Source organism: Oncorhynchus masou, chromosome 9, assembly GCF_036934945.1.
Source record: "Oncorhynchus masou masou isolate Uvic2021 chromosome 9, UVic_Omas_1.1, whole genome shotgun sequence".
Lineage (NCBI taxonomy): Eukaryota > Metazoa > Chordata > Actinopteri > Salmoniformes > Salmonidae > Oncorhynchus > Oncorhynchus masou.
In genome coordinates, this window is record NC_088220.1 from 4,414,579 (window position 1) to 4,426,347 (window position 11,769).

The following is an 11,769-nucleotide window of genomic DNA, read 5'->3' on the forward strand; positions in this document are numbered from 1 at the left end:
TTTTTTTCCAAATGCATTGATTGACAGAAATGCCTTCTGGAACATTTTAACTTTCATGTGCCTTATCAACAAACTTACATGCCATCTGTAAATCCAAATACAATTGCTGAATTACATGGCTAGATGGTTTGCCACGGGCAAAAGACAGGAACCTTCCCGCTAGCCATGATTGGCTGAGATAATGGATGGGCTAGACATGCCGAGAGATGAGTTCGGATTGTTATGATAGGCTAGACATGCCGAGAGATGAGTTCGGATTGGTATGATAGGCTAGACATGCTGAGAGATGAGTTCGGATTGGTCTGCAATGTATCATGCTTTTGTCTATTACATGATTTGCTCAGTATGTGTCGGTAATCCTTTCTAACGCTGCTTTTTTTTAAAGATATCATGAAGAACTCCAACGTGGAAGTTGGGTTTTAAAATTAGTTGTCCAGTGGAAGCAGAGTATGATAGCTAAGGAGATGGAGAAATTCTGCCATTTGATTGCAAATGTAATGCGCAGGGAGTCGAAAAGAGAACACCTCTCTCCGGATTACATCTTCAAACTATGGGTAACCATGGCATCCGTGACAGAGAAGCATTCATCCATGTATATCGGTAAAAGAGTCTAGCTAGCGACATTTTCAGATATTATATGTTTCTAATTTTGTCACAAAGACATTTTCATTGCAAGTTAAAGCGTACTGTTAGCTAGCTAGCTAACATTAGCTGACAGGCTTGCTAGCTAATGTTACATGTATGATCTGTGTAGTAATAGTATTCGTATCTCAGAAAGTGATTTGCATTGCTAGTTATAGCCTAATGTTAGCGAGCTAGCTACCATTGAACCTAGTTGGTTAAATTCAGTTACCTGCAGATACATGCATGGTAGTAACATTATGAATTGGGATGTTGGTTCATTGTTTAGCTAGATAGCTAGCTACATGTATAAACAAAAGACTTCTATGCAAGTAACCATTTCACTGTACCATTTACATTTTCTGTATCCTGTGCATGTGACAAATAAATGTTGCTTTTATATAGTTTTGATATAGTGTGTTTTTACCAGAGACGGTAATGCGAAGAACAACATGATCTGCACCAAAGTCAAATTAGGATATAATATTACGCCAACGTGACAGTGTCCAAGTTCTACAATTTTCCAGCCCTGCTTTTATTTGGTCACACTCACAACCCTAAGCTATTTTCTGTAATTAGCTCACCGTCAACTTGGAAATAATTATATTTTTGTGAGTTTATTTTCCTGTAATAATTAATAAAAATGAGCTAAAGTTAAGACGCTGTCAGCTATGATATGGTCATTATTTGAACTGGCTAGCCGGCTAACTTAATGTTAGCTAGCTAACAAGCTAGAAACAAACCAAAACATAGTTTAGAAAGTTGCTTTTAGGTGCCTGGTTTGCTAGATTGACAAATCCTAAATTCATTTTTAACAGATGGGTTACTTGGTGTTAAAATACACCAGTTACAGTGCCTTGCGAAAGTATTCGGCCCCCTTGAACTTTGCGACATTTTGCCACATTTCAGGCTTCAAACATAAAGATATAAAACTGTATTTTTTTGTGAAGAATCAACAACAAGTGGGACACAATCATGAAGTGGAACGACATTTATTGGATATTTCAAACTTTTTTAACAAATCAAAAACTGAAAAATTGGGCGTGCAAAATTATTCAGCCCCCTTAAGTTAATACTTTGTAGCGCCACCTTTTGCTGCGATTACAGCTGTAAGTCGCTTGGGGTATGTCTCTATCAGTTTTGCACATCGAGAGACTGAAATTCTTTCCCATTCCTCCTTGCAAAACAGCTCGAGCTCAGTCAGGTTGGATGGAGAGCATTTGTGAACAGCAGTTTTCAGTTCTTTCCACAGATTCTCGATTGGATTCAGGTCTGGACTTTGACTTGACCATTCTAACACCTGGATATGTTTATTTTTGAACCATTACATTGTAGATTTTGCTTTATGTTTTGGATCATTGTCTTGTTGGAAGACAAATCTCTGTCCCAGTCTCAGGTCTTTTGCAGACTCCATCAGGTTTTCTTCCAGAATGGTCCTGTATTTGGCTCCATCCATCTTCCCATCAATTTTAACCATCTTCCCTGTCCCTGTTGAAGAAAAGCAGGCCCAAACCATGATGCTGCCACCACCATGTTTGACAGTGGGGATGGTGTGTTCAGGGTGATGAGCTGTGTTGCTTTTACGCCAAACACAACGTTTTGCATTGTTGCCAAAAAGTTCAATTTTGGTTTCATCTGACCAGAGCACCTTCTTCCACATGTTTGGTGTGTCTCCCAGGTGGCTTGTGGCAAACTTTAAACAATACTTTAATGGATATCTTTAAGAAATGGCTTTCTTCTTGCCACTCTTCCATAAAGGCCAGATCTGTGCAATATACGACTGATTGTTGTCCTATGGACAGAGTCTCCCACCTCAGCTGTAGATCTCTGCAGTTCATCCAGAGTGATCATGGGCCTCTTGGCTGCATCTCTGATCAGTCTTCTCCTTGTATGAGCTGAAAGTTTAGAGGGACGGCCAGGTCTTGGTAGATTTGCAGTGGTCTGATACTCCTTCCATTTCAATATTATCGCTTGCACAGTGCTCCTTGGGATGTTTAAAGCTTGGGAAATCTTTTTGTATCCAAATCCGGCTTTAAACTTCTTCACAACAGTATATCGGACCTGACTGGTGTGTTCCTTGTTCTTCATGATGCTCTCTACGCTTTTAACGGACCTCTGAGACTATCACAGTGCAGGTGCATTTATACGGAGACTTGATTACACACAGGTGGATTGTATTTATCATCATTAGTCATTAAGGTCAACATTGGATCATTCAGAGATCCTCACTGAACTTCTGGAGAGGGTTTGCTGCACTGAAAGTAAAGGGGCTGAATAATTTTGCACGCCCAATTTTTCAGTTTTTGATTTGTTAAAAAAGTTTGAAATATCCAATAAATGTCGTTCCACTTCATGATTGTGTCCCACTTGTTGTTGATTCTTCACAAAAAAATACAGTTTTATATCTTTATGTTTGAAGCCTGAAATGTGGCAAAAGGTCGCAAAGTTCAAGGGGGCCGAATACTTTCGCAAGGCACTGTATGCTATTTTGAACCACCAGGCTGCTGATGTCATGCAGCCTGTCGTTTTTGTGTTTATACTTTTTCATAGCGACAAGTTTGATGTCGGACGACAATAGAATGTTCATGATGTCACTGACAACTGTCTATGTTGATAGAAGTAGTAGAAACCAGCATTTAGTCTTGAAATCTTTGGTTGTTTAACAAATGATCTCACATTTGAATCCTTAAAGAGATGGGAGGGGCTAAGGCTTAAGTGAACCATGCTGGGTGTAGACAAAGAAGAGCTCTCCTTTAGGTGTACCAAAACATTTAAGAGCCATTTTCTCAAAAGTGGGGTTACAAATGTATTAAGCAGAATTACTTTCCCACTGTTCCTCTACTGTTGACTCAGCTGTTGCCAGAAAATGTAATGTACATTACTCTACCATAAGCCGTCATCAACGTAATTTCAGAGAATTTGTCAGTAAGTCCAACCTGCCTCACATTGCAGACCACGTGTAACCACACTAGCTCCAGACCTCCACATCCGGCTTCTTCACCTGTGGGATCATCTGAAACCAGCCACTCGAACAGTTGATGAAACTGAACCTGAAACGGTAATATCCAAGATGGCGTAGTAGTCAGACGTCTTTGTCCTTCGTCTTGTCGTGTCCCATGTATATATCTTTTTATATCTTTTTCTTCTCATATCTTTTTTATATTTTTCTAAACCTCAACTTCAGAATACTCTCCTGCAACCCGCCTCACCCAATGTGGTGAGTTAGCTTCTGTTTTTTCTAAAGTATTTTTATTTACCTCGGAACCAGAATCACCCAACAGAAGCTGGCCAGCTCACTAGCTACTATCTAGTAGTCAGCTAACCACTGCTAGTGGTCATCAGCTAACCTTTAGCTCAGAAAGCTCTCACCAGTTTGTACAACGCCACTCAAACCAGAGCACACTGGACCTATTTCCTCTCCATGACCCTGGACTCCTACCACAAGCTCTGAACCTTTTCACCTGGATCATCGCAGCTAACTCACTGCAATCCGAGTTACTACTGGCTAACGTCTGTCCCGAAGCAAGCACCATTTAGCCTGGAGCTAGCCCATGCTAGGCCCATTCTCCCGGCTAGCTGAAGAGGCCCATCAGCCACTCCTGGGCTACAATACCCGGACCCCTTCTACTGCCAGTATGGGGCACGGAACCCCGCCGATCCTTCACGACTGGACTTCCGACGTAACCTGCTCGAGGGGGTACGCAACTGGCACCTACGTCGCGACGTCCCCTGAATGCCCATCTGCTAGCCCGCTAGCTGTCTTGAGCATATTGGACTGTTAGCTGAATAGATCCATCGGCCAATTTCTTGGGCCACTATACCTATTTTGCCAATTTGATCCCTCTGCTACTCGAACCCTACTAATCCACCGCGACGTCTATCGACGTGACCACACGCGGAGGCTAAATTAGACTTTCCTCCATCGCGACGTCCCTCTAAGGCCCTAATGCTAGTTTGTAGCCCCGGACTGCTAGCTGTCTGAATCGCCGTGTCTCCAGCCAGCCCAACAACTCACTGGACCCCAATGATCACTCGGCTACGCATGCCTCTCCCTAATATCAATATGCCTTGTCCATTACTGTATTGGTTAGTGATTATTGTCTTATTTCACTGTAGAGCCTCTAGCTCTGCTCAATATACCTTAACCATCCATTTAGTTCAACATCCCTCCAACCTCCAACACAGGCACCCTCATAGATATCATCCTAACCAACTTGTCCTCCAAATATACCTCTGCTGTTTTCAACCAAGATCTCAGCGATCACTGCCTCATTGCCTACATACGTAATGGGTCTGCAGTCAAATGACCACCCCTCTTCACTGTCAAACGCTCCGTAAAACATTTCAGCGAGCAGGCCTTTCTAATCGACCTGGCCCGGGTATCCTGGAAGGATATTGACCTCATCCCTTCAGTAGAGGATGCCTGGTTATTCTTTAAAAGTAACTTCCTCACCATATTAAATAAGCATGCTCCGTTCAAAAAATGTAGAAACAGATATAGCCCTTGGTTCTCTCCAGACCTGACTGCCCTTGACCAGCACAAAAACACCCTGTGACGTTCTGCATTAGCATCGAAAAGCCCCATTGATATGCAACTTTTCAGGGAAGTTAGGAACCAATATACACAGGCAGTTAGTAGACACAATATACACACTTTTTATGGCTACTGTTTACAGGCCTCCTGGGCCATATACAGCGTTCCTCACTGAGTTCCCTGAATTCATATCGGACTTTGTAGTCATAGCAGATAATATTCACATTTTTGGTGATTTTAATATTCACATGGAAAAGTCCACAGACCCACTCCAAAAGGCTTTCGGAGCCATCATCGACTCAGTGGGTTTTGTCCAACATGTCTCTGGACCTACTCACTGTCACAGTCATATTTCTACTACTTCTACTTTTAAACTCAGACAAAACAGAGATGCTTGTTCTAGGTCTCAAGAAACAAAGAGATCTTCTGCTGAATCTGACAATTAATGTTGATGGTTATACAGTCGTCTCAAATAAAACTGTGAAGGACCTCGGCGTTACTCTGGATCCCGATCTCTCTTTTGACGAACAAATCAAGACTGTTTCAAGGACAGCTTTTTTCCATTTACGTTGCAAAAATCAGAAACTTTCTGTCCAAAAATTATGCAGAAAAATGTATCCATGCTTTTGTTAATTCTAGGATAGACTACTGCAATGCTCTACTTTCCGGCTACCCGGATAAAGCACTAAATAAACTTCAGTTAGTGCTAAATACGACTGCTATAATCCTGACTAGAACCAAAACATTTGATCATATTACTCCAGTGCAAGTCTCCCTACACTGGCTTCCTGTTAAGGCAAGGGCTGATTTCAAGGTTTTACTGCTAACCTTCAAAGCATTACATGGGCTTGCTCCTACCTATCACTCTGATTTGGTCCTGCCGTACATACCTACCCGTACGCTGCGGTCACAAGACGCAGGCCTCCAAATTGTCCCTAGAATTTCTAAGCAAACAGATGGAGGCAGGGCTTTCTCCTATAGAGCTCCATTTTTATGGAATGGTCTGCCAACCCATGTGAGAGATGCAGACTCGATCTCAACCTTTAAGTCTTTACTGAAGACTCATCTCTTCAGTGGGTCATATGATTGAGTGTAGTCTGGCACGGGAGTGTGAAGGTGAACGGAAAGGCTCTGGAGCAACGAACCGCCTTTGCCTTCCCGGTTCCCCTCTCTCCACTGGGATTCTCTGCCTCTAACCCTATTACAGGGGCTGAGTCACTGGCTTACTGGTGCTCTTTCATGATGTTCCTAGGAGGGGTGCATCACTTGAGTGGGTTGAGTCACTGAATTGATCTTCCTGTCTGGGTTGGCGCCCCCCCTTGAGTTGTGCCTTGGCGGAGATCTTTGTGGGCTATACTCGGCCTTGTCTCAGGATGGTAAGTTGGTGGTTGAAGGTATCCCTCTAGTGGTGTGGGGGCTATGCTTTGGCAAAGTGGGTGGGGTTATATCCTTCCTGTTTGGCCCTGCCCTGGGGTATCATCGGATGGGGCCACAGTGTCTCCTGACCCCTCCTGTCTCAGCCTCCAGTATTTATGCTGTAGTAGTTTATGTGTCGCGGGGCTGGGGTCAGTTTGTTATATCTGGAGTACTTCTCCTGTTCATCCGGTGTCCTGTGTGAATAAGTATGCTCTCTCTAATTCTCTCCTTCTCTCTCTCGGAGGACCTGAGCCCTAGGACCATGCCACAGGACTCCCTGGCATGATGACTCCTTGCTGTCCCCAGTCCACCTGGCCGTGCTGCTGCTCCAGTTTCAACTGTTCTGCCTGTGGCTATGGAATCCTGACCTGTTCACCGGACTTGCTACCTGTCCCAGACCTGCTGTTTTCAACTCTCTAGAGACAGCAGGAGCGGTAGAGATACTCCTAATGATCGACTATGAAAAGCCAACTGACATTTACTCCTGAGGTGCTGACTTGCTGCACCCTCGACAACTACTGTGATTATTATCATTTGACCATGCTGGTCATTTATGAACATTTGAACATCTTGGCCATGTTCTGTTATAATCTCCACTCGGCACAGCCAAAAGAGGAATGGCCACCCCTCGTAGCCTGGTTCCTCTAGGTTTCTTCCTAGGTTTTGGCCTTTCTAGGGAGTTTTTCCTAGCCACCGTTCTTCTACACCTGCATTGCTTGCTGTTTGGGGTTTTAGGCTGTGTTTCTGTACAGCACTTTGAGCTATCAGCTGATGTACGAAGGGCTATATAAATACATGTGATTTGATTTGAGTTGAGTTAGGAAAGCTATAGAAATTTGCATCCTGCAGCACAAACTCAAAAAAGTTCTGGGACACTGTAAAGTCCATGGAAAATAAGAGCACCTCCTCCCAGCTGCCCACTGCACTAAGGCTAGGAAACACTGTTACCACCGATAAATCCACTATTATTGAGAATTTCAATAAGCTGATGTTCTGAAAGAGCTGCAAAATCTGGACTCCTACAAATCAGCCGGGCTAGACAATCTGGACCCTCTCTTTCTAAAATAATCTGCAGAAATTGTTGCAACCCCTATTACTAGCCTGTTCAACCTCACTTTCGTATTGTCTGAGATTCCCAAAGATTAGAATGGGGGAGACATTTTGGACCCAAACTGCTACAAACCTATATCTATCCTACCCTGCCTTTCTAAGGTCTTCGAAAGCCAAGTCAACAAACAGATTACCGACCATTTCGAATCCCACCGTACCTTCTCCACTATGCAATCTGGTTTCAGAGCTGGTCATGGGTGCACCTCAGCCACGCTCAAGGTCCTAAACGATATCATAACCACCATTGATAAGAGACATTACTGTGCAGCCATATTCATCGACCTGGCCAAGGCTTTCGACTCTGTCAATCACCACATTCTTATCGGAAGACTCAACAGCCTTGGTTTCTCAAATGATTGCCTCGCCTGGTTCACCAACTACTTCTCTAATAGAGTTCAGTGTGTTAAAACGAATTGCAAAAATCACTGAAGCTGGAGACACATATCCTTCACTAGCATTAAGCACCAGCTGTCAGAGCAGCTCCTAGATCACTGCACCTGTACATAGCCCATCTGTAAATAGCCCATCCAACTACCTCATCCCCATACTGTATTTATTTATTTATCTTGCTCCTTTGCATCCCAGTATCTCTTCTTGCACATTCATCTTCTGCACATTCTACCATACCAGTGTTTAATTGCTATATTGTAATTACTTCTATTTATTGCCTTACCCCCCTTATCCTACCTCATTTGTACACACTGTATATAGACTTTTCTACTGAATTATATACTGTATGTTTGTTTATTCCATGTGTAACTCTGTGTTATTGTATGTGTCGAACTGCTTTGCTTTATCTTGGCCAGGTCGCAGTTGTAAATGAGAACTTGTTCTCAACTAGCCTACCTGGTTAATATAAAGGTGAAAAAAATAATAATAATAAAATAAAACTGAGGAGTATTTCTGCCAAAAATAAAGCCCTTTTGGTGTTGAAAAACTCTGTTTGATTGGCTAGCCCTGGCTCCCCAGTGGGTGGGCCTATGCCCTCCCAGGTCCACCTAAGGCTGCGCCCCTGCCCAATCATTTGAAATCCATAGATTAGGGCCTAATTCATTTATTTAAATTGACTGATTTCCTTATATGAACTGTAACTCTGTAAAATCGTTGAAATTGTTGCATGTTGTGTTCATTTCCGTTCAGTATAGTTGCCAGGATCCTAAATACAAATTCCACCTCGACACTGCTATCAGGGATAGAGTGGCATAGGGCCATATTAACATGTTGTATCAGGGATGTTGTGTTTACCCTACCTCACCTGAACCCTACCTCACCTCAAACTACACACAGCAATCCTAGCACCCATCATCATTTACATGCATATTTTACAATGTGCAAATCTCATTATGAAATGTTTTGTTAATACAATGATCTACTCTGGACTCTTAGAAAAAAAGGTGCTATCTAGAACCTAAATTATTCTTTGCCTGTTCCCATGGGAGAACCCTTTGAAAAAACCTTTTTGGTTCCAGGTAGAATCCTTTTGGGTTCCATGTAATACCCTTTCATCAGAGGGTTCTACCTGGAACCAAAAAGGGTTCTCCTATGGGGACCGATGAAGAAACCTTTTGGAACCCTTTTTTCTAAGAATGGAGACTATCCCAACTTGGCTTTTACATTAGGGTTAGGGGGTTAGGGTTAGGGGTTAGGGGGGTTAGGGTTAGGGGTTAGTTAATCGGGTTAGGGGGGTTAGGGGGTTAGGGTTAGGGGGGGTTAGGGTTTAGGGGGTTAGGGTTAGGTTAGGGGGTTAGGGTTGTTAGGGGGGGTAGGGGTTAGGGTTAGGGGGTTAGGGTTAGGGGTTAGGGGTTAGGTTAGGGTTAGGGGTTAGGGATAGAAGGGTTAGGGTTAGGGGTTAGGGTTAGGGGTTAGGGTTAGGTTAGGGTTAGGGTTAGGGGTTGTGGTTAGGGGGTTAGGGGTTAGGGTTAGGGGTTAGGGGTTAGGGTTAGGGGGTTAGGGTTAGGGGTTAGGGGGTTAGGGTTAGGGGGTTAGGGGTTAGGGGTTAGGGGTTAGGGGTTGCAAGGGTTAGGGGTTAGGGGGTTAGGTTAGGGGTTAGGGGTTAGGGGTTAGGGTTAGGGGGGTTAGGGGGTTAGGGTTAGGGGGTTAGGGTTAGGGGGTTAGGGGTTAGGGTTAGGGGTTAGGGTTAGGGGTTAGGGGTTAGGGTTTTGGTTAGGGGTTAGGGTTAGGGGTTAGGGGTTAGGGGGTTAGGGTTAGGGGTTAATAAGGGGTTAGGGTTAGGGGTTAGGGGAACCAAGTGTTAGGGTTAGGGGTTAGGGGTTAGGGTTAGGGGTTAGGGGTTAGGGGGTTAGAAGAAGGGTTAGGGGGTTAGGGTTAAGGGGTTAGGGTTAGGGGGTTAAGAAGGGGGGTTAGGGTTAGGGGTTAGGGTTAGGGGTTAGGGGTTAGGGTTAAGGGGGTTAGGGTTAGGGGTTAGGGTTAGGGGTTAGGGGTTAGGGTTAGGGGTTAGGGGTTAGGGTTAGGGGTTAGGGTTAGGGGGTTAGGGGTTAGGGTTGGGGGTTAGGGTTAGGGGGTTAGGGGTTAGGGGTTAGGGTTAGGGGTTAGGGTTAGGGGTTCGGGGTTAGGGGTTAGGGGTTAGAGGTTAGGGGTTGGGGGTTAGGGGGTTAGGGTTAGTGGTGGGGTTAGTGGTGGGGTTAGGGTTAGAATTCGGGGTGGGGTGGGGTTAGGATTAGTGGTGGGGTTAGGGTTAGTGGTGGGGTTAGGATTAGGGGTGGGGTGAGGTTAGGATTAGGGTTATGGTTAGGATTAGGGTTATGGTTAGGAGTAGGGTTAGGATTAGTGTGGGGTTAGTGGTGGGGTTAGTGGTGGGGTTAGGGTTAGGATTCGGGGTGGGGTGGGGTTAGGATTAGTGGTGGGGTTAGGGTTAGTGGTGGGGTTAGGATTAGGGGTGGGGTGAGGTTAGGATTAGGGTTATGGTTAGGATTAGGGTTATGGTTAGGAGTAGGGTTAGGATTAGTGTGGGGTTAGTGGTGGGGTTAGGGTTAGGATTCGGGGTGGGGTGGGGTTAGGATTAGTGGTGGGGTTAGGGTTAGTGGTGGGGTTAGGATTAGGGGTGGGGTGAGGTTAGGATTAGGGTTATGGTTAGGAGTAGGGTTAGGATTAGTGTGGGGTTAGTGGTGGGGTTAGGGGTGGGGTTAGTGGTGGGGCTAGGGTTAGGGGTGGGGTTAAGGTTAAGGTTAGAGTTAGGGTTGGGTTAGGGGCAGGCGCAGGATACAAACCTGAATTAGGGTAAGGGTTAAGGTTAGGGTTATGGTCAGGGTTGAAGTCAGGGGAAGGGGGGGGTTTGGAAATGTCTCCGGAACCTCTATAATGAAGGTTGGGTCAGAAAGAGTGATGGACAGACTTGTGTTATGTGAGTGTGTAGGTTGAATGGGAGAGAGGGCCCCCAAGGTGCTGTTTTTTATTGTTCTGAGATATCGTTTGGAGTAACCTCTCTGTGCCTGAAATAGTGTTTGAATTGCTTTTCCCAGATCCTGTTTGCAGGAGAATATCCTATGAAACCGTATAATTTGTGATTTAACGATGCCTCTAAATGTATGTTTGGGGTGATAACTGTGTTTGTGGAGTAGAGCATATGTATCTGTTGGTTTGAAATAAACTTTATTGATTTTTGAGACTGATTTATGTGATTAAAGAAAACTGTAGGTTCCAAGAAGTGTACTTCACATGGATCTATTATGTATTGTGAGCGTACCAAGTAATTAGGCGTCACTCTAAAGCGGGAAGGTGGAATAAACGAGTCAGGAGTAGGTTTTCTCTATTGAACACAGTTCTCTATTGAGGGCATTTGGTCAACACAAACACTCCAACATAATCAATGAAAATCTCCCAAGGAAAAACCACTTCTTCTCCAGATGAAACAAGAACACAATAGGATTATCTTTAAACTACAACAAAAATAAATCACGGGATTGTCACCGTCTTAGTGGTTCTTTCAGCATAGCTTCTCTCTGTCGGTGGCCATCTTCCAGAGATAGTTTCCCCCCTCTCTGCTGGTTCCATTCTCTCTCTTATAGGGGAAGGAGAGTATGTCATTAGTACCGTCAGCTGTGCTTAATTGCCTCTGGTTACCTTGTCTC